Source organism: Pan troglodytes, chromosome 17 (genome assembly GCF_028858775.2).
Source record: "Pan troglodytes isolate AG18354 chromosome 17, NHGRI_mPanTro3-v2.0_pri, whole genome shotgun sequence".
NCBI classification, from domain to species: domain Eukaryota; kingdom Metazoa; phylum Chordata; class Mammalia; order Primates; family Hominidae; genus Pan; species Pan troglodytes.
The window spans coordinates 70,816,595-70,843,612 of record NC_072415.2 but is presented as its reverse complement, the minus strand read 5'-3'; the positions used below and the strand labels follow the sequence as shown (position 1 = coordinate 70,843,612).

The 27,018-nt window shown below is 36.5% G+C and overlaps 1 long non-coding RNA gene across 1 annotated transcript in view; it reads left to right on the top strand.

Moving 5' to 3' along the window:
• The window catches only part of LOC112206266 (uncharacterized), a 305,507-nt gene that overhangs the window by 107,455 nt on the left and 171,034 nt on the right, over window positions 1-27,018 (top strand). Inside the window, exon 2 of the long non-coding RNA XR_008540616.2 lies at window positions 23,480-23,526. This is a non-coding gene — a long non-coding RNA (uncharacterized LOC112206266). The remainder of the gene's footprint in view (window positions 1-23,479; window positions 23,527-27,018) is intronic.

Here is a 27,018-nt window from a genome sequence, read left to right as displayed (position 1 = left end):
AGCAAGTCATTTGCTTTAATCCTGTGTATGAACCTACAGAAGGCTCAGTCTCATGACCGATCTACACACAAAGGAGACCTCTCCAAACCAGTAGAAGAAAGGTTGGTGAACCTAATTGAGCGTTAAACCACTGCAGAAAAGGAAAAAAAAAAAAAAAAAAGTCGTGATCTGAACCTAACTGGATTATCTAGTAAAATAGAAGTTTCAGTATTCTCTAGCAAAATCCACACCCAGAGTTTACACAGTTCACTTACAAAAGATCAGTAAAATGTGACTACTTCCAAGGAAAAAAAATCAGTCAATCAACAAATGTGGCAGAGTGCCTGTAATCCAAACACTTTGGGAAGCCAAAGTCGGAGAAATGCTTAAGGGCTAGGAGTTGAGACCAGCCTGGGCAAAGTGGCAGAGACTATGTTTCTACAGAAAATTTGCTCAGCACCTCAGTCAGTGGGAGGAGCAGCAGTGGCCAGGCAGCCCAGCTTCACAGAGACTCTCAGCATCTCATGTCTTGCAGGCACCCAGCAAGCGCACTCCCTCCCACTAAGGTGCCCAAGAGGATGGTCAGCTCAGCAGAAGAGGTGGTGAAGGAAGAGCCCAAGAGGACATCAGCGCGGTTGTCTGTTAAACCTGCTGCTGCAAAAGTGGAAATGCCAAAAATGAAAACAGGAGAGAATAAATCTTCAGACAAAAAAGTACAAACAAAAGGGAAAAAAAACGGTGCAAAGGGAGAACAGGGTGACATGGCTAACCAAGAAACTAAAGAAGATTGACCTGCAGAAAATAGTGACATGAAAACCGAGGAGAATCCAGCCTTTGATGAAATGAGAGAGAAAGAAGCCAAGTCTCATTAATACCAAATACCATGTCTTGTCCCTGGTCTCTGTCCCCATCCTTGTACAACCTAGAGGAATATTTTATCAATTATTTCATAAATGTAACTTTTTTAGTAGCTCTAGAAACTTTTTTTCATGTCAAGCTCGCTTTGTTTTCTTTATATATTTATGAAATATAGTTATTGGATTAATAAACCATGAGAATGTCATTTTTTAAAATTATACTTTAAGTTCTAGGATACATGTGCAGAACGTGTAGTTTTGTTACATAGGTATACATGTGCCATGGTGGTTTGCTGCACCCATCAACCCGTCATCTACATTGGGTATTGCTGCTAATGCTATCCCTCCCCTAGGCCCCCACCCCCCAACAGGCCCTGGTGTGTGATGTTCCCCTCCCTGTGTCCATGTGTTCTCATTTTTCAGCTCCCACTTATGAGTGAGAACATGTGGTGTTTGGTTTTCTGTTCCTGTGTTAGTGTGCTGAGAATGATGGTTTCCAGCTTCATCCATTTTTCTGCAAAGGACATGAACTCATCCTTTTTATGGCTGCATAGTATTCCATGGTGTATATGTGCCACATTTTCTTTATCCAGTCTATCATTGATGGGCATTTGGGTTGGTTCCAAGTCTTTGCTATTGTGAATGGTGCCGCAATAAGCATACGTGTGCATGAGTCTTGATAGCAGCATGATTTATAACCCTTTGGGCACATAGCCAGTATATTGCTGGGTCAAATGGTAATTCTGGTTCTAGATCCTTGAGGAATTGCCACACTGTCTTCCACAATGGTTGAACTAGTTTACACTCCCACCAGCAGTGTAAAAGCATTCCTATTTCTCCACATTCTCTCCAGCATCCGTTGTTTCCTTACTTTTTAATGATCACCATTCTAACTGGCATGAGATGGTATCTCATTGTGGTTTTGATTTGTATTTCCCTAATGAACAGTGAGGATGAGCTTTTCTTTCATATGTTTGTTGGCTGCATGAATGTCTTCTTTTGAGAATTGTCTGTTCATAGCCTTTGCCCCCATTTTGGAAACTAATTAATGTGAGGCAGTAAAGTGTACAGTGACCAAAAATTTTATACCTAAATGCAATTCTTGCACATGTTCTACAGGAGAAATAGAATGAAATGTGTATAGCTTGCTTTGTAGTAGCAAGAAAACAAGAAACAACTAACATGCCCACTGAAGAAGGGGAGATGAAGACATTATTATGGATTCAAGTTTTTTTTTCTTTTTTTAATATTTATTTATTTATTTTTGAGGTGGAGTCTCGCTCTGTCACCCAGGCTGGAGTGCAGTGGTGAGATCTCGGCTCACTGCAACTTCCACCTCCCAGGTTCGAGCAATTCTCCTGCCTCAGCCTCCTGAATAGCTCAGACTACAAGCGTGCACCACCAAGCCCAGCTAATTTTTGTATTTTTAGTAGAGATGGGGTTTTCCCATTTTGGCCAGGCTTGTCTGGAGCTCCTGACCTCAGGTGAACCACTGCCTGGGTCTCCCAAAGTGCTGGGATTACAGATGTGAGCCACCACGCCTGGCCAGATTCAAGTTTTAGAATACTATGCAACAGTAACAACAAATCAAATACAGCTGCATGTATTGAGACAAATAAATCTCACAAAATCTTTGAAAAGTGTGCAGAATGATTCACAGCAAGTCTAACATTTATATGAAGTTCAAAACACTTCAAGATTGAATAATACATTTTTAGGAATCGATAAATATGTCTACAGCAGGAGAAGTATGAATCTGAAATTCAGGAAGAGAGGCTAGGTATTGAATCGCAAAAGGCTCACGGGGAGCTCATAAATTATTAGTAATGTTCTATTTGTTAAGCTGAGGAGTGTCTAGTTCATTCTATTGTTAGTCTTCATAATTTAGATAAATTATGAGATTAATTCCTCAAATATAAGGAAAAAATATTAAGCCAGACTTTAGGTCTCTTATGTATTAATCCAGCTATTAATCATTTTTCCATTCATGATACATCTGCTGTTTTTTTCATGTAACAAGCACTACTAAAACGGTCTTTCTCCTGGGAGAGAAAGAGGGAAAACAATTTACTATCCCTTTGTTTGCTTTACCATTGTAGATGATGCTAATTGTTAACATTGTTTAAAAAATAATATGCAAAATTTCTGTCCTGTTTTACTTTCTACAGTACTGGAATAGGATGACTTTTTTTCACACTTCTAGAAATTAATTGCCCACATATCTTTCCACATCAAGCGGGCAGCAGATAGTGTGCATGTCTTTCATAATTTAACGTAGGAAAATTTACATCTTTGGTTGTATCTCTCTCTTGTGAGTACCCTCAAATTGGGAATAGTTTGAAATAATATCACCACAGAATGAATAAAATTCAGAGCACTAAAAAATGTTTGATATATTGTCTTTGTTTTCCTTTCTGAAGCCAGTAATTCTCAATGTTACATCAATGTCATTCTTCCAAATAACAGAAAGATTAATAGTGAACCTCACATACACTTCTTGCTGGGACATTGGTCATAGAGGACACATTGTGACTTGGCTTACTTGGTAATCAAGACAAAACTTGACACTAGCAAGATTTATCTGGAGATGTACTTTTTAAAAGGAGCAACTTGGCCCAAGTAATGACAGGGAATGTGTATTTCTTTGACTTAAAGGCTTGATAGCTAGGATTTATGACAAGCTCAAAGCAATTCATATTAATGTCATCTAACATCTTTCAAGAAGGAAATTACATAATCTCTACAGGACCAATTTTTTATTTTCCAATATTTATGTGAATCGACAACTAATGAGAAACTTCCTCTGGTAGCTGTTCAATATTTCAAATCAGATAGTTTATTTCTGACACAGAAGAAGCTCTGTAGAAATTATTGACAACCGAAATAATGCATGAGGTGTGCTTCAACATTCTGTCAGTGTGAGTCTGGGTGGAGAATATGCTCTTTTTTATACAAGTCATTGTCTAGTCCTTATAACATATTTTATGACTGGCAATGAAATAACATTACTATTATTCAATTGGGAATAAATAGAAAATACAAATAATTAAAATGCCATTCAAAGCAATTAAGTTAGCACTACACCAATGCTCATTTGAATTTATATTTAAAATCTGGCAAATATCTGTGTAGTGTTTTAAAAGAAAATACCTTTGGAAAAATATTCTCTACATTATTTAATCATTTAACAATAATAAATCAACAATGTGATTTCTCTGTTCTTTGTTCATTTATGTTAATAACATCTGAGAACAATGAAAATTGCATATGCATTTGTGGTTATGTTGGGAAATCCAAAGCAATTTACAAAAACAAATAAAACTACACTAGAATAAATAAGTGAATTTGGCAAGGTTGCAGTACACTAGCCCAATGTACAAAAATCACGTGTAGTATAATATACAATCAACAATTAATTGAAAAATACAATAAAACATAATTTATAAATAGTAGCAAAACATTAAATATTTTTAAAGTTAATAAATGTGTGCAAGTCACACAAATACTGGAAACTACAAAACATGGCTAAAATAAATTTTAAAAGACCTGAATAAACTGATATACCATGTTCATGGAGAAAAAGATTCAATATTAATATTCAGATATCAATTCTACCTAAATTGATCTGTTTATATTCACTGAAACGCCAATAAAATTTTTGGTAGGTATTTTTTGGTAGAAATTAACAAGCTAATTTCACATTAATATGGACATGAAAATAGCCAAATAATAAAAAGCAGTCAAAAGAAAATTTTTAAAAGATCTTAAATGGCCAAAAATAATATTGATATTAAAAACTGAGAAATTGAACAACCCCATTTCAAAGATTAATATACATTAACAGTGTTTAAAACAATTTAAGTACTAGTATACATGGAGACAAATAGATCAATGCAACAGAAATGAGAGTTCAGAAATAAACCCACGTATATCCATTCAATTGATGTTTACAGTGACAAAAAGATAATTCAGTAGGAGAGAAGACAGTCTTTTCAACCAATGGTTCTGAAGAAACTGGCTATTTAAAAAAAAACTTCAATTTTTATCTTACACTATGTACTACAATTTAATTTCAGACCACAGATCTAAATATAAAAGCTGAAATTACAAAATTTATTTAAAGATATACAAGACTATTTTTGTGACTGAAAATAGACAACTATTTTCAAAGCAAGGCATAAAGCACTATAATTAATGAAGAAAATGTTCATAAATTATATTTCATCAAAGTTTAACACATTTACTCTCAAAAATTAAGAAAATGAATAGGCAAGCCACAAACTGGTGGCAATTTTTGCAATACAAATATCTCAGTAAGAGCTTATACCAAATATATATAAACAACTTCTATATCAAATTAATAAGACATATATGATAAAAATGGACAAAAAAATTCAATAGATAATTTAGAAAAAAGCTAAAATGATCAATAAATACACAAAAAGACACTCAACATCACTAGTAACCTCAGAAATAACTATTTAAAAATATATATAATGCCACTAGACCCCCATTAGAATGGCCAAAATTTTTTAAAGATGAAACACCAAATTTGATGAGGGTATATAGCCAGAACTCTTAGACATTGGTGGCATAAGTTCAAAAGCATACATCTACTTCACAAAAATAGTTTTGTGTTTTTTTCTAAATAAAATTAAGACCTATATTTACCATATGACCTAGAAACTTTTCTGCTAGGTATTGTTCAGGGGAAATTGGAAAAATATGATCCGAAGTCCACAAAAATACCTGTACAAGAATGATCAAATGTAGCTTTATTTCACCAAAGAAAAGTGGAAGCCACTTATCAAGAGGTGAATAGTAAAACAAATGGTGACATATTTATTTAATAGCATACTATTCCCCAGTAGTAATACTAATACAAACAACAACATGAACAAATCTCATTAACATTATGTTTAAAGAAAAAAATCCAGTCACAAGAAAGTATACATCTTTTTATTTCATTTATATGTAGTTCTGAAATAGTGGAACTAAGCTACGATGGTAGTAATTTTAACAATGGTTGTCTCGTTAGTTATGGTGGGGTGGGATGGCCTACAGCAAAACATTAGAGAACATTATAAGGTGATTAAAATATTCTGCACATTGTTTGAGGTAGTGGTTATATTGAGGTGTATACTTATAAAACTCATGGGACTCTACAATTAATCTGTGCATTTTATCGTATCAATTAAACATCAATACATTTTTAAAGTGAAAGAACTACAATAAATCACAAAAGATTTAAGAGACCTTGATTAAAATTCATTAAATAAAAATAAAAATTTAAGATAGTTGGAGAACATTTTTAAATGACTGGGTCTTAGATAATATTATTAATGTTAATTTTTAAGGTATGATAATAGTATCATGGTTATGTTAAAAATAATATCTTTATTTGGTGGAGATACATACTGAACCATTTATGGATAAAACTATCCCTTAGAAGTACTTTAAAATACTCAAGAAAAAACTAAGAGAATAAATAAGAATGGTTAAATGTTGATAATAGTTGAAATTGGGTGCTGGCTACATGGGGATTTATTATATTATTCTTTATATTCTATGTATCTCAGAAATTTGTCATACTAAAAGGTTTAAAGGTCTGGTTTGAATGGTATAGATGTTAGCCAATCACACTTTCCATACTGAAATAAAATTCATCTTTGAGTGTATTATATGAAAAAAATAAAAACTAGCTTCAGCCAAGATTGGCTTCTACATTTTAATCTCTCAGATATTTTAAGAGTTTATTTTCCTTATTTACATAAGACCAAGTAAAATGAATATGAGGTACTACATAATTGAGTTATGTATTGTTACTTCCAAAATGTTTTCCCCCTAACAAATAAGCTGTCACCTCTCCTATCATATATCGATTTTCCATATATATGAAAAAATTATGAGGACTAATACTATTTATTCAAATTACAATATATCAAAGTTATAAGCTTTGTACCTTTTGAGTAGTCCAGGACTAGTTTCAATGGATATCCATCCAATTTTTGGTAAGCGTCTGAGTTGGAGCACCCCCAAAAATAGAGCCTGAAACAGTTTATTTGGTAGATGATCCCAAGCAAGTAAAAATGGAGTCAGGGAGGGAGAGCTACGGTTTGAATATGGTTTTACTTTTCCAAAATTCATGTTGAAATTTGATTGTTATTGCAGCAGTGTTAGAAGGTGGAATCTTTAAGAAGTGATTAAGTAATTAAGAGGGATTAATGTCTTTCTTGCAGGAATGGGTTAGCTATCTTGAGAATCTGGCCCCACCTTTTCTGTCTTGTGCATGCCCTATTCCTGCCTTCTGCTCTTCCACCATGCTATAAAGCAGCATGAGGCCCCCATCAGATGCAGTTGCTTGTTCCCAGGCTCCAGAATTGTGAGCTAAAAAAAAAATTTTTATTTTAAATAAATTACCCAGTCTCAGTTATTCTGTTATAGCAATAGAAAATGGTCTAAGACAAAGCAAAAGACAAGAAAAAGAGGAAAAGTCACTTATAATTATCAAGTTCCTTGCTGCAGGCAATGGGCTCAATTTAGATGGGATCTCTGAGAAACATGAGGAATTTTCTAGAATTTTCCTTACAAAGTAGAGGCGGGTATCAAATTTACCTCTGCCTTCTATTACCATCAGTTGAAAGTCACCTGAGTCAGTAACTTTACCCTCCAACCTCTATCATCTTGCATTTATAGGTTGTGCTTGTGTAATCTAAGAGGGATGCTGTGGCTCCTCAAACAGCTTTGAGGCAGAAAAATAGATGGCGTGGCATGCCTTTGGGTGAAGCAATGTCAGCATGAGCCACCACAGCTCACCAGAGCTAAGGCTGAAATGAAAATGCGACGAGGAGATGTGGGGCAACAAGAGTAAAATAAATATTACAGGAATGTGTCAGTGTTTTCAGTTTGTCTGTTCCGTATTGAAAGAAGTATATTCCAGTGTCAGGGTTCATTAAAGGTATAGACAAAAGATACACTGTAACACGAATTGTCACTAGTCTTTAGTATCAATCAAAGATGACTCCGTTGACTATATTATTTTTGCACTTCATATATTACCTTGAGTATTCCCTCCATTAATCATGTGCTGCTAGACTGCTAATGGATGTTTATTATTATTTAAATGTTTTATGTCCCTAGCTGCCAAGCAACGCATTTCTTCTACACACAGTAAACTGGAAAAAGACATTCTCCCTGATCAATACAACAACTCTAAGAGATAGATGTTATTACAATGTTTATACATGTATGATTTACGGAGATATAGAGAAAAGTTGCTTGTTTGAGATCATTTGGTAATAAGTGGCTCATCAGTTCTGAATCTAAAGCCTATGTTCTTTTCAGATCCTTACTTTTGGTACCTTGACTTCACAGACAGATGTTTTCATAATTCCAATGTACCATAGGCTGAATGACAGAGTAAATGTCATAGAATAGGCTCTCAAAGAGAGCTTATCAAATGTTTATCAAGCCTTGCTTTGGGTTGAATTTGCCTCTGCCCTTAGCTGTAATATATACTACTGTGAACATAATCAGGCATGAGTCTTCTCTGTATTCCTAAATTTTCTTGGAGGGATAAAAATACCAAAGATGGAGCACCTGTAATAAACACTTGTCTAAGTGCAGAGAACTGGTAAACCAGGTCACTCAAATGTGCATGTTAATAAGCCTCCTGAAATGCTATCCATGGCTTCAGGAGGAATAAGAAAACTATTTAATGTTTCCCTCTCCACTCCTTCTCAGCATGTGATTATTGCTAAACCTTTGCTGCTTGGTATTTTTCCCTCCAATAGGCTAAAAATATGCAAATAATCTTTTTAATTGTTCATGAGAACTCATTAAATTTCCCTCTTATGATGAGATTTTATTCTTTTAATCAGCAGTTGTTTGGAACTTAGTAGATAAAAAAGTACGGTATCAGTATTAACACACTGCATATGGTTTTCTTGCTTTAAAAAATTAACAGGAGGGAAATTTAAACTGAAGTGATTACAGAATTTAATTTATAAAACTATATTCTTTTTTCATCTTATTAGAATTTTAAAATGGTGTCTCGTATCAAAGCTAAACTATCTGACCTCTCTTTTATAATCTTCATTGAGCGTTTTAATTCTGTGAAGTATCAAACATGGATGTATGAAATTTTACCAATATTATTTTTCTCCCTTGTAACTTCTTTTCTATTTTTAGTATAAAATGTGAGTCTTTGCTTTAAGATACAGAAAAAGTGCAAAGAAGCAAATTCACAGAGTCTATTATATTTAGAATTAAATACCTGTTTGTCAGAGTCTTACTATCAGAATCCTGTGGATAGTGGAAGGCTGGAACAATAAAGGAATAGATTTTATCTTAGAAGCTCCTTCATTAGTAAATGAGAAAATTGATTAATGATAAGGGACTATATTGGTTGCCTCCTTTATCTATTTTGGTTGCTCAAGACCCTAAATTTTTTTAAACAAACTCACCACCTATAAACAGTGGGAATTAATTGAGGGATTGTTATTAGTTTAATAGAAGCCTAACAGTGGAACATTAATCTATTGAAATTTGCCCAAGTATAGACCAATACCGGAGAATCATGGTGACTTCTAAACCAGATATTCAAAAATTCAAAAGCAGAACCAGTTTTTCTCTCAACCTAACCTTCAGTTCTTACTTTGGAAATGGAGCTAAAGTTAGAATTGTTACATGAATATATCTATCTGGTCATCTGGGTTGGATAAGCTATACTCCTGCAATAATAGCAGAGGCTATTAGTGACTCAGAACTGGTTTCAGATATAGTCTTGGACAGAGGAAATGGATGGCATCCCTGGAAAAATGAACTAATGATTGGTGTATTCATGGAAGAGTCATATGGAAGGATCTTTTTTCAATAGTAAGGCTGAAATCATTTTGCATTTTCTTTCTCCTGCTTTAGAAAATAGTTTAATATACCAACGCTCAGTGTATTAGTCTGTTCTCACACTGCTATAAAGAATTGCTCAAGACTGGGTAACTTATAGAGAAAAGAGGTTTAATTGACTCACATTTCCCCATGGCTGGGTAGGCCTCAGGAAACTTACAATCATGACAGAAGGGGAAGAAACACATCTTGCATGGCAGCAGGTAAGAGAGAGTGAGTGTGTGAAGGAGGAACTGTCAGACACTTATAAAACCATCAGATCTCATAAGAACTCACTAACGATCATAAGAGCAGCAGGGGGGACACCACCTCCATGATCCAATCACCTCCCACTAGGTTTCTCCCTCGGAATGTGGGATTATGGGGATTACAATTCAAGGTGAGATTTGGGTGGGAACACAAAGCCTAACCATATTATTCCACCTCTGGCCCCTCCCAAATCTCATGTACTCACATTTCAAAACTAATCATGCCTTCCCAACAGTCACCCAAAGCCTTAACTCATTTCAGCACTAACTCAAAAGTCTCAGTTCAAAGTTTCATGTGAGACATGCCAAGTCCCATCCACCTAGAAGTCTGTAAAATCAAAAGCAAGTTAGTTACTTCCAAGATATAATGGGGGTACAGGCATTGGATAAATGTTCCCATTCCAAATGGGAGAAACTGGTCAATACTAAGGGGCTACAGGCCCCTTGCATGTCTGAAATCCAGTGGGGTAGTCATTAAATCTTAAAGCTCCAAAATGATCTCCTTTGACACCACGTCTCACGTCCAAAGCACTGTAATACAAGAGGTGAGCTCCCATGGTCTTGGGCAGTTCCACCCCTGCAGCTTTGCAGGATATAGGCCCCCTCCTAGCTGTTTTCACAGGCTGCCATTGAGTGTCTGTGGCTTTTCCAGGCACATGGTGCAAGCTGTCAGTGGATCTACCATTCTGGGGTCCACTGATGGACCTCTTCTCACAGTTCCACTAGGCAGTGCCCCAATTGAGACTCTGTGGGGCCTCCAACACCACATTTCCCTTCCACACTGCCCTAGCAGAGGTTCTCCATGATGGCTCCATCCCTGCAGCAAACTTCTGCCTGGACATCCAGGCAATTCCATACATCCACTGGAATCTAAGCGGACATTCCCAAATCTCAATTATTGACTTCTGTGTACCCCCAGGCCCAAAAACCACATGTAAGCTGCCATGGCCTGGGGCTTGTGCCCTCTAAGCAATGGCCTGAGCTGTATGTTGGCCCCTTTTAGCCATGGCTGGGAAACAGGATGCCAAATCCTGAGGCTGCACAGAGCAGCAGCAGGGCGCTGGGCCCAGCCCATGAAACCATGTTTTCCTGCTAGGCCTCCAGGTCTGTGATGTAAGGGGCTGCTGTGAAGGTCTCTGTCATGCCCCGGAGACATTTTTTTCATTGTTGGCTATTAACATTAGGCTTCTCTTTACTCATGCAAATTCCTGCAGCTGGCTTGAATTCCTCCCCAGAAAATGGGTTTTTCTTTTCTACTACATGATCAGGCTGCAAATTTTCCAAACTTTTATGCTTTGCTTCCCTTTTAAACATAAGTTGTAATTTCAAACCACCTCCTTGTGAATGCATAAAACTGAACACTTCCAAAATCAACCAGGTCACCTCTTGAATGCTTTGCTGCTTAGAAACTTCTGCCAGATATCCTAAATCATTTCTCTCAAGTTCAAAGTTCCACAGATCTCTAGGGCAGAGACAAAATTCCACCAGTCTCTTTGCTAAAGCATAGCAAAAGTGACCTCTGCTCCAGCTCCCAAGAAGTTCCTGATCTCTATCTGAGACCACCTCACCCTGTGTGAGAACAGACTAATACAGTTAATTGGTACTGAGGTAGTGGAGTACTACTGTAAAGATACTTAAAAATGTGGAAGTGACTTTGGAACTGGGTAACAGGCAGAGGCTGGAACAGTTTGGAGAGCTAAGAAGAAGACAGGAAGATGTGGGAATGCTTAGAACTTCCTAGAGACCTGTTGAATGGTTTTGACCAAACTACTCATAATGACGTACCCAGGATTGGGTAATTTATAAAGAAAAGAGGTTTAATTGACTCACAGTTCCACATGGCTTGGGAGGCCTCAGGAAACTTACTATCATGGCAGAAGGGGAAGAAGCAAGTCTTAGGTGGAAGCAGGCAAGAGAGAGTGGGTTTGTAAAGGTGGAACTGTCAGACACTTATAAAACCATCGAATCTCATCATATGTCACTCACTATCATGAAAACATCATGGGGGATACTGCCCCCACGATCCAATTACCTTCCACCAGGTAACTTCTTCGACACATGGGGATTATGGGGATTATAATTCAAGATGAGATTTGAGTGGGGACACAAAGTCTAACCATATCACTGGTCTTAGATTTCAATTACACTAACATTTACTGTCAGGTATTGAGGGTTTCAAATGAATAAAACATGGTATGTTTCCAGTTTATAGTTGAGTGAGAGTATGACTATAATTTATGCCAGGCAATAACAATATTACACAAAACACCTCAACATGTAATTATTTAATAAGGTAAGTACAATGTGAAAGGTATAAGGGGATCGTGTAATAGAATGAGAGGAATAAACACTGTGCTCCCCTTCATTTACCTGGTCTCATTACACTGGTCTCTTTATTGTGCCTTCAACATACCACGTATATCCCAGCATCAGGGCATTTTTCACTTGCTCATCTCTTAGGAATGCACTTTCCTCAAATATTTGCCTCCCTTGCTGTCTGGCTTATTTGTAATCTTGGCTTCAAAGTAAACCTCAGTAAGGCTTTCTGAATACCCTATCTATGTGTACTCTGTCTGTCACTCTGATTTTTTTATAGTGATTTTGTATTATTTACTTTTGGGTAACATGTATATTTATTTGGTTATTTCTGTGCCTTTTATTAGAATACAAACACTTTGAAGCTGAGGATTTCTTTATTTTGTTAAATCCTGCAACCTCATACCTAGCAACATATAGCAAATTCTCAAATAGTTGTTGAATGAAAGAAAGAAAGAATGAATATTATAATAGGAATAAATTAGAAGACAATAAAATATTGTGATATTTTGGCTAAGTATTGAAAAATTAAGAGGGTTTCTATAGCAGTATGGGAGGTATAAAGAAAGCCTCTGCTGGCTTTGTTAAGCTTTAGTCCATTAGATTCCTCATGGGGAGGGTATTCTTAATGATCATACCTCTCCCACAATGGGAGGATTCTCTAAGTTTTGGGACCAGGAAGTTTTTCTGCCCCTCCTCTAAGGGTAGAGGTGTTTTTGTTATTGTTGTTGTTTTATTTATTTATTTATCTTTAGTCTTTTCTTCTGGTAGCTGCCATGAGTCTTCACCTGGTCCTTGGGGAAAGAGGGTTTACTTTTTTTCCAGTTACATAGTCTTCTGTTCAATAGAGGAGAAAAATCAAATAGCAAAATCTGTTGTTGTCCCCAGGGCCTGCCCCTGTGGGAAGCATTCTTCAGCTTCTTCACTGTCCCTGTAGTTCTCTTGAGTAACTGGTGAAGTCCATGGAAAAGGATTTGCGAGTGAACACAAACTCCTCTCTTGTCTATGACTCCCAGGATTTCTATACTGTCATACTAGCCTACATTTGGCCTCTAGAATTTTTTTAGACATTGTAGCTGAATTCTTACCATTCTGTATGGCAGTTCCATCTTCCTCCTCTGCTCTACTGAAAGTAATCCAGAACTCATCTCATATCTCTGCTTGTAGGCCCTTGCCCTGCTTTAGATGTAAGGCTATTTGGTTGTCCTGAGACCTCTGCCTTTCAAGGGTTTGAAAATAAGTTATGATTTAATGGATTATAATGGCTTTAGGTTGTCATTAAGATAGAAGCAATCACTTCACAGCTTTTTACATTGTATTTCAAATCTTCTGCCCCTCCAATCCTTTTTATTTCATTTATTTTTATTTTTATTTTTTGAGATGGAGTCTCACTCTGTCACCCAGGCTGGAGTGCAGTGGCACGATCTCTGCTCACTGCAACTTCCACCTCCCGGGTTCAAGCGATTCTTCTGCCTCAGGCTCCTGAGTAGCTGGGATTACAGGCGCGTGCCACCATGGCTGGCTAGTTTTTGTATTTTTAGTAGAGATGGGGTTTCAACATGTTGGTCAGGCTGATCTCGAACTCCTGACCTTGTGATGCACCCACCTCGCCTCCCAAAGTGCTGGGATTACAGGTGTGAGTTACCGTGTCTGGCCCAATCCTTTTTATTTACTTTATTTGAATGTATTTATTGCATTTTACTTTTATTTAAGTAGGGAGTTTCTTGTTTCCTATAAATTTAATGGTTTCTATATTATTCAAAAGCTTTTATATATCAGAATATTTAAATGACATATGGCTAAATATGAAGCTGTTTTTAAATATATATATATATTTATTTATTTTTTCAACTTGGATTTTAGGTATAGGAGATACATGTGAAGGTTTCTTACATGAATATTTTCATGTCACTGGGGTTTGGTGTACAAATGGTTGTGTCATCCAGGTAGTGAGTATAGCACACAATAGGTAGCTTTTTAACCCTTACCTTTCTCTCACCCTCCCCATTCAAGTAGGGCTCACTGTCTACTCTTTCTTCCTTGTTCCCAGTGTAATCAATGTTCTGTTTCTGCGTTAGTTCACTTTGGATAGTGGCCTCAAGTCCCATCCATGCTGGTGCAAATAATAATAATAATTTTTGTATTAGCTTGTTCTTATACTGCTAAGAAAGACATAACTGAAACTGGGTAACTTATAAAGGAAAGAGGTTTAATTGACTCACAGCTTAGCATGGCTGGGGAGGCCTCAGGAAACTTAGGATCATGGTGGAAGGGGAAGCAAACATATCCTTCTTCACATGGTGGCGGCAAGGTGAAATGCCAAGCCAAAGGGGGAAAAGACTCATAAAACCACCAGAACTGATGAGAACTCACTCAATATCACAAGAACAGCAGGAGGGTAATCACCCCCATGATTACGTTACCTCCCACTGGGTCCCTCCCAGGACATGTAGACATAATAGGAAATACAATTCAAGATGAGATTTGGGTGGGAACACAATCAAACCATATCAATTTTGTTCTTTTTTTATGGCAACGTAGTATTCCATAGTGTATATATACCACATTTTCTTTCTCCAGTCCACCATTGATGGGCTTCTAGATTGACTCCATGCCTTAGCTATTGTGAATAATCTGTGATGTACATATGAGTGCATATGTCTTTTTGGTAGAATGATTTACATTTCTTTTGGTATATACTCATTAATAGTATTGCTGGGTTGATTGGTAGTTCTGTATTAAGTTATTTGAGAAATTTCCAAACTGCTTTCCACCATGGCTGAACTAATTTATATTCTCACCAGCAGTGTATAAGCATTCCTTTTTCTCTGCATCCTCAGCAACATCTCTCATATTTTGACTTTTTAATAATAGCTATCCTGACTAGTGTGAGATGTTACCTCACTGTGGTTTTGATTTTCATTTTTCTAATGGATTAGAAGTGTTGAGCATTTTTTCATATGCTTGTTGGCCATGCTGTATAAATTCTTTTAAGATGTGTCTGTTTAGGTACTTGGTCCATTTTTTAATGGGGTTCTTTGCTTTTTGCTTGTTGATTTGTTTAAGTTCCTTACAGATTCTGGATATTAGACCTTTGTGGGATGCATATTTTGTGAATATTTTCTCCCATTCTGTAGGCTGCTTACTCTGTTGATAGTTTCTTTTGCTGTGCAGAAATTCTTTAATTAGGTCTAACTTGTCTATTTTTCATTTTGTTGCAATTGCTTTTAGGGATTTCATCATAAAATCTTTGTCAATGCCTATGTCTAGAATGCTATTTCGTAGGCGTTCTTCAAGGTTTTAAAAATAGTTTCAGGTCTTACATGTAAGTATTTAATCCATCTTGAGTTTATTTTCATAGATGGTGAAAGGAAGGGGTCCAGCTTCAATCTCCTGCATGTGGCTAGCCAGTTATCCCAGCCCTGTTTATTGAATAGGGGGCCCTAATCCCATTGTTTGTTATTGTAGACAATAGCAAGGTTATTGTTGTAGGTGTGTGGCTTGTAAGTTGTAGGTGTGTGGTTTTATTTCTGGGTCCTCTAACCTGTTCCATTGGTATATGTGTCTGTTTTTGTACCAGTACCATGCTGTTTTGATTAAGTATCTTTGTAGTATATGAAGTCAGTTTGTGTGATGCCTCCAGCTTTGTTCTTTTTTGCTTAGAATGGCTGTGGCTATCGAGCTCTGTTTTGGTTCCATATTAATTTCAGCATTGCTTCTTCTAATTCTTTTAAAAATTACATTAATAGTTTGATAGGAATATAATTGAATCTGTAAATTGCTATCAGAAGTATGACCATCATAATGCTATTGATTCTTCCTATCCATGAGCCTGGAATGTTTTCCCATTTGTTTGTGTTGTCTCTGATTTCTTTCAGCCATGTTATATAATTCTTATTGCAGAGATCTTTCACCTCCCTGGTTAGCTGCATTCCTAGATATTTTATTCCTTTTGTGGCTGTTGTGAATGGTTTTATTTGGCTTTCAGCTTGTTCGTTATTGGTGTATAGAAATGCCACTAATTTTTACACATTGACTTTTTCTCTTGAAACTTGACTGGAATGGTTTTTCAGTTCTAGGAGCCTTTGGGCAGAGACTATGGAGTTGTCTCTGTATAGAATCAAATTATCTACAAAGATAATTTATCCCCATCTCTTCCTATTTGGATGTTGTATTAGTCTGTTCTCATACTGCTATAAAGAAATATCTGAGACTGGGTGATTTATAAAGAAAAGAGATTTAATTACCTTACAGTTCTACAGGCTGTATAGGAGGCATAGTTGCTTCTGATTCTGGGGAAGCCTCAGGAAACTTACAAATATGACAGAAGCCAAAGGGGAAGCAGGCACATCTTATATGGCTGGAGCAGGAGGAAGAGAGAGAGTGGGGGAGGTGCCACACACTTTTGGAACAACCAGATCTCACGAGAACTCACTATTGCCATGATAGCACCAAGGGGAATGGTGTTAAACCATAAGAAACCACCCCCATGATCCAATCACATCCCACCAGGCCCCACCCCCAGCACTGGGGATTACATTTCAACTTGAGATTTGGGTAGGGATACAGATCCAATCCATATCAGTTGCCTTTCATTTACTTATCTTGTCTGATTGCCCTGACTAGGACTTTCAGTAATATGTTAAATAGGAGTCGTGAGAGTGGACATCATTTTCTTGTTCTGGTTCTCAAGGGGAATGCTTCCAGCTTTTGACTGTTTAGTATGATGTTGGTTGTTGGTTTGTCATAGACGGTTATTATTTTGAGGTATGTTCTTTCAATGCCTATTTTGTGGAGAATTTTTAACATAAAGGGATGTTGAATTTTATCAAAAGCTTTTTCTACATCTATTGAGATGATCATGTGATTTTTTGTTTTTAGTTCTGTTTATGTGATAGATCACATTTACTGATTTGTGTATGTTGAAGCAACCTTTCATCACCGAAATAAAGACTACTTGATCATGGTTTATTGACATTTTTATGTGTTGCTGGATTGGATTTGATAGAATTTTGTTGAATATTTTTGTGTCTATGTTCATCAAGGATATTGGTCTTAAATTTTCTTTTTTCCTTGTGTCTCTGCCAGGTTTTGGTATCAGAATGCTCCCTGTCTCATAGAATGATTTAGGGAAGAGTCACTCCTCCTCAATTTTTTGGAGTGATTTTTGTAGAATTGGTTCCAGCTCTTCTTAATCTGTCTGGTAGAATTTGGTTGTGAATCTAAATGTTCTAGGGTTTTTTTTTTCTAGTTTCTAGGTTTTTAAATACTAATTCAATTTTTGAACCAATTATTGGTCTGTTCAGGATTTAATATCTTCACATTTCAATCTTGGGTGGCTGTATGTTTTCAGGAAATATTAATTTCTTCTAGGTTTTCTAGTTTGTGTCCATTGAGGCATTCATAATGGTCTTTGAGGGCTTTTTTATATTTCTTTTTTTTTCTTTCTTTCTTTCTTTTTTTTTTTTTTTTTGAGATGGAGCCTCATTCTGTTGCCCAGGCTGGAGTTCAGTGGCTTGATCTCGGCTCACTGCAACCTCTGCCTCCCTGCAACCTCTGCTTCCCAGGTTCAAATGATTCTCCTGCCTCAGCCTCCTGAGTAGCTGGGATTACAGGCATGTGCCACCATGCCTGGCTAATTTTTGTATTTTTGTAGAGATGGGGTTTCACCATGTTGGCCAGGCTGGTCTTGAACTCCTGACCTCAAAGGATCTGCTGGCCTCAGCCTCCCAAAGTGCTGGGATTACAGGCATGAGCTACCACACCTGGCCAGTTTTTTATATTTCTATGAGGTGGTATTATCACATTTGTCATTTCTGATTGTGTTTATTTGGATCTTCTTTTTCTCTTTATTAATCTAGCTAACCATCTATCAATCTTATTTACTCTTTCAAAAACCAGCTTTTGGTTTCATTGATACGGATTTTTGTGCCTTAATTTCCTTCAGTTCAACTCTAATTTTGGTTATTTCTTTCCTTCTGCTAGCTTTGGGGTTGGCTTGCTCTTGTTTTTTCAGTTCCTCTAAGTGTGATGTTATGTTGTTAATTTGAGATCTTTCTAATTTCTTGATGTAGGCATTTAGTGCTATAAACTTTCCTCTTAACATGCTTTAATTGTGTGCCAGAAATTCTGGCATGTTGTATCTTCGCTTTCATTAGTTTCAAAGAATATTTTGATTTCTGCTTCAATTTCATTTTTACCCAAAAGTCATTCAGGATCAGGTTGTTCAATTTCCATGTAATTGTATGGTTTTGAGAGATCTTCATAGTATTGATTTCTGTTTGTATTGCACTGTGATCCAATAGTATGGTTGGTAGGACTTCAGGTGTTTTGAATTTGTGGAGAAGTGCTTTATGGCTGAGGATGTGGCTGATCTTAGAGTATGTGCGGATGAGAAGAAAGTATACTCTTGTTTTATGGGGGCAAATAGTACTGTAGATGTCTGTTAGGTTCATTTGGTCAAGTGTTGAGTTAGGTCCCAAATATTTTTGTTAGTTTTCTGCTTTAATAATTTGTCTAGTACTATCAGTTCAGTCTTGATATCTCCCACACTTATTATGTGGTTATCTAAGTTTCTTAGTAGGTCTCTAAGAACTAGTTTTACAAATCTGGGTGCTTGTATGTTTGATACACATATATTTAGGATAGGTAAATCTTCTTGTTAAATTGAATCCTTTACCATGATGTAATGCCCTTTTTTGTCCTTTCCTAAATGTCATTGGCTTAAAATCTGTTTTATCTGAACTAACGATAGCAATGCTTGCTCTTGCTTGTTTTCTGTTTGCTTGATAGATCTTTCTCCATCCTTTTATTTTCAGCTTAGTGTAGTCACTGCATGTGAGATGGGTCTCTTAAAGCCAGCATACAGTTAGGTCTTGCTTCTTTATCCAGCTCGCCATTCTCTGTCTTTTAAGTGGGATATTAAGTGCATCCACATTCAAGGTTAATACTGATATATGATAATTTGATACTGTCATCATGTTGTCACCTGGCTGTTACATAGACTTCATTGTATGGTTTCTTACAGTGTCAGTGGGCTATGAACTTAAGTGCATTTTTGAGGTGGCAGGTAACAGCCTTCATTTCCATGTTTAGCACTCCCTTAAGGATCTCTTGAAAGGAAGTTCTTGTGGTAATGAATTCCTTTTGCATTTGCTTGTCTGAAAGCATTTTATTTCTCCTTAGCTTAATTAGGGAAGCTTAATTTGGATGGATATAAAATTATTAGTTGGAATTTCTTTTTTTTAAAGATGTTGAATCTAGGCTCCCAATCTCTTCTTGATTGTATGGTTTCTCCTGAAAAGTCTGCTGTTAGCCTGATGGGATTTCCTTTGTAAGTAACTTGTCTCTCTCTAGCTGCCATTAAGATATTTTCTTTCACATTGACTTCAGAGAATCTGAGGGCTATGTGTCTTGGGGGTGGTCATCTTGTGTACCTTACAGGGGTTGTGGGAATTTTCTGAATTTGCATGTTGACTTCTCCAGCAAGGTTGGAGAAATTTTTGTGGACAATATCTTCAAATCTGTTTACCACGTTGCTTGCTCCCTCTCCATCTTTTTCAGGAATGCCAATGAGTTGTAGGCTGGTCCTCTTTACATAATCCTATATTTCTTGCAGGCTTTGTTCATTTTGTTTTGTTCTTTTCAAATTTTTGTCTGCCTGTGTTGATTCAAAGGAGTGGTCTCAGAGCTCTGACATTCCAAGCATAGTCTATTTTATTATTAATACTTCTGATTGCATTCTGAAATTCCTGCAGTAAATTTTTCACTTCCAGAAGTTCAGTTTTGTTCTTTTTTAAAATGGATATGTCACCTTTAACTCTTGGACTCTTTACTGTTTTCCTTGGATTGGGTTTCAAGTTTCTCCTATATCTCAGTGAGCTCCCTTGCCACCCAGATTCTGGATTCTGTCTCTCATTTCAGCCATTTGTGTCTGGTTAAGAACCACTGCTGGGGAGTTAATGTGGTTATTTGCAGATAAGAAGACACATGGCTTTTAGAGACGCCAGAGTTCTTTTGCTGGTTCTTTCTCATGTGAGTGGGCTGATATTCCTTTAATCCTTGAGGTTTCTGTCATTTGGAACGGGCTTTTTGCTTAGATATTCTTTGATGCCCTTGAGGGTGTGACTGCAGTGTAAGTTAAATTCAGTCAGTTGGCTTCATTGCTGGATGTTTTCAGTGGATCAAGGCTTGGCTTAGCACTCCTGGGCTGCATGCTTTTGCCCTAGGGGGCTAGAACCAAGCCTGTGGCTTTGTCCTCTGGCCCCTCAAGTTTAAGCACCTGCTGCACTGGAGAGGCCATGGTGTTCCCAGTCTTCTCTACCAACACTCCGATGCAGCTGCCAGCAAAAGCTCTTTGATAAGGCAGTGGTGGGGCCCTGTGCAGATGCAAGCTGTTAGGGTGGCAGTAGGAGGCTGTGGATGAGTGTGTGCTGGTGGGGAAAGGCTGTGGGTGGGTGAACACTGGTAGGAGTCAGTCTGCAAAAGCATTCTGATGGGTAGGTTGAATCTGCTGGCAAAAGAGCTATGATGGCAGCTGCTGGCAAACACTTCAATTGGGCAGCTGAGGCTGCACTGCAAGTGGGTGCAACCAGGTAGGTACTCTTGGAGAGGCTGGCAGGTAGGCAGGTACTCAGAGATCAGACTGGCCCCATCTCACGGGCAAGGCAGCCCTGCCCAGGTACAAGTCCTTGTGCTCAGCGACTCAGTGCAGGATTCCCAGCTTCCTCCCACTTCAGCCTGGGGTCTGTGTCCTCCCTCTGTCTACTCTTAATGTCTTCTTTCTGAAAATCTGTTTGGAGTGTGTCAGTCTACTTAATGGTCTGGTTTCTCTCAGTGTGGGAAGTTCTTCCTGGCTGCAGTTAGCTGGCCATCTTGGTTCCTATGCAAAACTCTTTTAAATGAAAAATTTCTCTCTTTGGAAATTATATTCAGCATGAAATGTGCTATTTGGAGTGCTGGTATCACTTTGATATTTTCCCCATTATAGGTGACAAAACTTTTTTTTTCTGGATGCCTTTTGTATTCTATCCTTATCTTCAAAGACTTTTAAAATAAGTGTTACTGCTGTAGATAGATAGATAGTAATTATTACTTATCCTTTTATCCCTTAAATACTGTACTTTTGCCTGCAGGTTCTAGGTTTTCTGTATTTCAAACATGTGTTTTCAAAAAATTTGATAAATTTATTCTGTTCTTTAGTACTGTCAATTATGCATATGTCCTACTTCCTCATCTGTCATTCATATACAGGCATACCTCATTTTATTGTATTTCTCTATTGTGCTTCACAGATATTGCATTTTTTTTACAAGCTGAAGTTTTGTGGCAACCCTGCGTTCAGTGTCTATTGGTGCCCTTTATCCAACAGCGAGCATGTGCTCACTTCGTGCCTCTGTTACATTCTTGGAATATTTTCACAATATTTCAAAGTTTTTCATTATTATTATATCTGTTCTGGTGATCTGTAATCAATGATTTTTGATGTGACTATTGTAATTTTGTTGAAGTGTCATGGACCTCACCCACATAAGATAGCAAACTTAATTTATAAATGTTGTGTGTGTTCTGACTGCTCCACCCTTCAGCTGTTCCTTCATCTATCTCCCTTTTCTTGGGACTTCCTATTCCCTGAGACACAACAACATTGAAATTAGACCAACTAATAACCCTGTCCCCATAACATAAGCTGTCTCCATAACATAAAAGTGCAAGGTGAAGCCACAAGTACTAATGTAGAAGCTGCAGCCAGTTATCCAGAAGATCTTAGCTAAGATCATTGATGAAGGTGGTTACACTAAAAAAAAAAAAAAAAAAGATTGTTGATACAGACAAAACAGCCTTATATTGGAAGAAAATGCCATCTAAGACTGTCATCTCCAGGAGCTTCAAACCTTCAAAGGATAGATTGACTTTCTTGTTAGGATCTAATGCAGCTGGTGACTTTAATTTGAAGCCAGTGCTCATTTACCATTCTAAAATTCCTAAAGCCCTTAAGAATTCTTCTAAAACTACTATGCCCTTGCTCTATAAATTAGACAAGAGTGGGTGATATAACATCTGTTTATGGCATTTGTTACTAAATATTTTAAGTCTGTTGTTGAGACCTACCACTCAGAAAAAAAATATCCTTTTAAAATATCACTCTTCATTGAAGGTGTAGCTAGTCACCAAAGAGCTCTGATGGAGACATACAAGATTCATGTTTTCAGGCCTACTAATACAGCATCTGTTCTCTAGCCCATGGTTCAAGAAATAATTTTGACTTTCAAGTCTTATTATTTAAGAGACACATTTTTTAAGTGTATAATTGCCATAAATAGTGATTACCATGACAGATCTGGGCAAAGTAAATCCAAAACCTTCTAGAAAGTAATTACCATTCTAAATGCCATTCAGAACATTTGTGATTCATGGGAGGAAATAAAAGCATCAACATTAACAGGAGTTTGGAAGAAGTTGATTTCAACTTTCATGAATTTCTTTGAGGGGTTCAAGACTTGAGTGGAGTACGTAATGGCAGATACGGTGGAAATAGCAAGATAACTAGAATTAGAAATGGAGCCTGAAGATGGGCCTGATTTGTTACATTTTCATGGTAAAACTTCAACAGATGAGGAGTTGCTTCTTAAGCATGAGCAAAGAAAGTGGTTTCCTGAGAAGGAATCTACTCCTGGTGAAGAGCTATGAACACTGTTGAAATGACAACAAAGGATTTAGAATATTACATAATATCACATAAAGTTAGTTGATAAATCAGAAGCAGGGCTTGAGAGGATTAACTCCAATTTCAAAAGAAGTTCTGCTATGGGTAAAGTGCTATCAATCAGCATGGTATGCTACAGAGAAATCTTTTGTGAAAGGAAGAGTCCATTGATGCAGTAAAATTCACTGCTGTCTTCTTTTAGGAAATGCTCACAGCTATCCCAACCTTTAGCAACCACTACCTTGTTCAGTCAGCAGCCACCAACACTGGCAAGACTCTCCACTAGCAAAAATATTAGCATTCTCTGGAGATTCAGATGATTGCCTTTTTAGCGATAGAGACCTTTTAAAATAAGGTATTTTTTTAGACATGATGCAATTGTTCACTTAGTAGACTACAGTGTAGTATATATATATAACTTTTATACACAATGGAAAACCAAAAAAATCATGTGACTTGTTTTATTGCAGAATTTGCCTTATTGTGTGATTTCGAGCTCATCTGCAGTATCTCCAAGGTATGCTCTATTTTATTCCCCTATTTATTTTTTTCACAGTTATCTTTTTATTAGTTCAATTTACTTTATTTATTTGTTTTATTTGAACTAAAAAATATTTGAGTTAATTCAATTTTATTTTATCTAAGGCACTTGTGTTTTGAAAAATCTCTTAATATTGTCTTCTAAACTTTGTGGCAATTTTTCTGATATATGATGTTTATCATAATTTTATTATCATGTATTTTATCCAATTTTTTGGATCATATTTATTTATCAATTCTCTCTTCTTTCCTTTCTAATCATTACTAATGGTTTTTGATGGAGCATTTATGTTTGAAATAGATTTACTGAATTATATGCTTGTCAGATGGGTCAGGGGATACAGTAATTATTTAGAACCTTAAACTATGGTTTTCTGCCTCAGAACCCAAATATTGTGTTTTCTTCTCTGGAGGTGTATCTACTCTAGTTTTATGCTTTCTTTTTATTTGGAAAAGCAGATGGTTTGTATAACTCACATTGAAGTTTCTAAAATGGCAAAAGTTCTATTGGGTTATCATTCAGCTGTTTGAATCTTTCTAATCCATTCATCAGATTTGAATGAGGAAGCATACAGAAGATACTAGATCCCATGCTTTGAGTTGTCACAGCCAATGCAAAATTTAGTACAGATAGCCTGAAGTGCAGATTTATGAGAATAATACATTTTTTCTAAGACACTAGGTTTTGAAGTGACTTATTACACAACAGTGTGCAACTGGAAGAATCTTATATGCCCACAGTGAAAGGGGCAGTTTGAATTCTCTACACATTTCTTAATTTTGGTCTCCTTGCAATTGAATTGGGTAACTAATCTTCACACAATCAAGTGTAGGAAATAATATTCTATCATTGTTTCTCTTGAGGAAATTTTAACTATATACTTGGGTACCATGTGAATATGCCATTTGTTAATATTTTGTAGTGGTTTGACTACATGACCACAGTTTTAAAAGAGCTATGGTAGTCTATAGGTAAGTTAGAAATCCAATCAGAGTAGAATTTATTAATATTAAGAAATAATAACTTGAATAAAAAAATTAAAGTAGATCAGCCATTATAAAATCTTTCTCTCACCTTGATTTCTTTTACTATAAATTCATTGGCATCTTTTCTATATAGACAGGAAAGCGTATTCTATATTGGACCTTGATTCGTTTCTTTCAAACATTCTAGAAAACAGAGAATATAATAGCTTTTCAATTGTAACACAATATGCATTCAAGGATACTTTTCATCCATGGTCTTAGACATGAAAAACTTTATGTAAGGTGCAATTTAGCAGAGATAAAAATATTGAGCAAATTAGAATTAGCTTTAAGGTGGCCAGTAGTAATTTTTTGGAGTACCACCGCTGTTCCTGAAGACTCAAAACCTACACGCTGTGCAACATATCTAAACCTTGTCAATGGCTGACATTATTTGGTAGTCTCATGATAAGAGCTACCATTATGTGTGTGGCTTGAGAGTCCATTAAACCTAGAGTCAATCTAAATCTCTTTTCTTTTATGTGCCATGGGAGATCACTAAAATTGCATTTGATTTAGACTTCACATCAAAGTTAAGAAGGAAAATGTTTCCTTATGCACTCACTCAGATGATAAAACAAATGAATTTATGAAGATTGAAGCTTATAGTATTAATAGCAGGCTGTGAAGTCACAAATATGTCTGTCGTTATCATCAGAATTGTAAATGACATAGTCATGTTTATGATCTTAGGTTTCTTCACATTTATTATGCTTGCTCTTCTAGTGACATTGCAGAGTCCCGCTTTGGTTTTTCTTTCACACATGATATTCTAATTGCAGAAATCCAATTCCTCCATGCAGTTCAGGTCTCAGTGCTGCAGACGTTTCTATTTTGATATTGGACCTTTCAATATTAATGACCCCTTAAAGGAGATAAACAACTTTAACTTTTTATTTTTTAATATCTAGTTGTTTAGCATAGTAGTATTATTTAGCTCTAAGCCACCAGTAACTTTTTATGTTTAAATAACAAATCATAATTTAGTTTCCTTACAATTCCTAACCAGCAGCATCAGCGCCTCAACTAGACTCAAAGCAGGACAGGGAAAATGTTTCTGAACTTTCAGAAATTTACTGACCCGCATTACTTTAGGGAGAGATTCAAAGACTTGTTGGAGAATAAAGTTCAGAAGAATCCTTTGGTGCACTTCATCTGTTCTCCAGGTCTACCTTTTCCTTCCTAGATAATAATCAGAGTTCGAGAAAAAAATGTGCTGAACAATGTACTCCAAAGTTATTATATTTATCATTTGATTCAATAGGAATATCAAAGTCTTGAAGTGCTAACAGATTTTTAAGGCCTTCTGAATCTATTAGGGATCAATTATAAGCCATCTAATTTGAACATTGAAATATGTTATTCCGGTTCAATACAAGATGGAAGAATAGGAAATCTGCAGGCCTGAATCCTACGTGATTGAGGATGATACAACCTCTGATGCCCAGTGTTTCATTTATTCCTTTACTCAGTTAGTCATTTTATTAAACACCCAATGTATAAGTTAATATACCCAAAGTATCACTTATACTGCTTATATAATACTTAGTGGAGGGGGTTGCATAAATAAAGTAAAAACAAATCTCTTACCAATGAATAGGAGAATTGAATTAGTTTATTTCTACAATTCTTTGAGCTAAGACCACAACTTACTATATGGGTGTGCATACGTATGTTTGTATGTATGTACGTAAGTGCATGTTTCTTTGCTTATTCTCTATCCTTAATAGCTGGTATAATACATTCATGTTCAGAACTTGGCATGCTTTTATTTTAAATTTTAGAGTTTCCAACAAACTGAACATTAGGCACCAGACCTTTCTTTTTGTTTTGAAGAGGAAGTAAAGGGTTATGTTCCGTGGCTTTGTATTTGAGGAGGATTCCTGCTTCTCCTGGTATCCAGGATTCAACTGAGCTCAACAGAGCTTCAAGTTGCCTATGCTGTCATCAAGGTGCAATACTCATTAGCTAGATGATAAAAAACACCTACATTTTTGTTCAATATTCTCTTCTTCAGGCTTTAGTGTCCCCAGTTGTCATGGAGCATGTAGTAGCTGCTTATGAATTCCAGGTTCTTGTCCCACCTGTGCTACCTGTGACATCGTCTTTCCCTCCATAGGACAATGATGCAATCATAATTTATAGTACAGAGATTAGAGTTTAAAAAAATCTCTGTTTTCACGAACTCTGCTGTGGATAAACCCCTTAGAAAATTTCTCCAGTGATACTGAGACTTTGCTCTCCTTTTCAAATGAAATGATTGCCAGGGTCATTGCACCAGTTGGACCTAGGCGGGTTTTGTGGGCTGCCGAGGAATAGAATTGTAAAATTTCTGAGGTGAAGTAACCGTGATATGCTGCCCCTACCCTAGAAATAATTCAATGATTTGAACATGAGTTCCTGCCACAAACATAGCTGTTATATGATTCTCAATTTAGTTAAT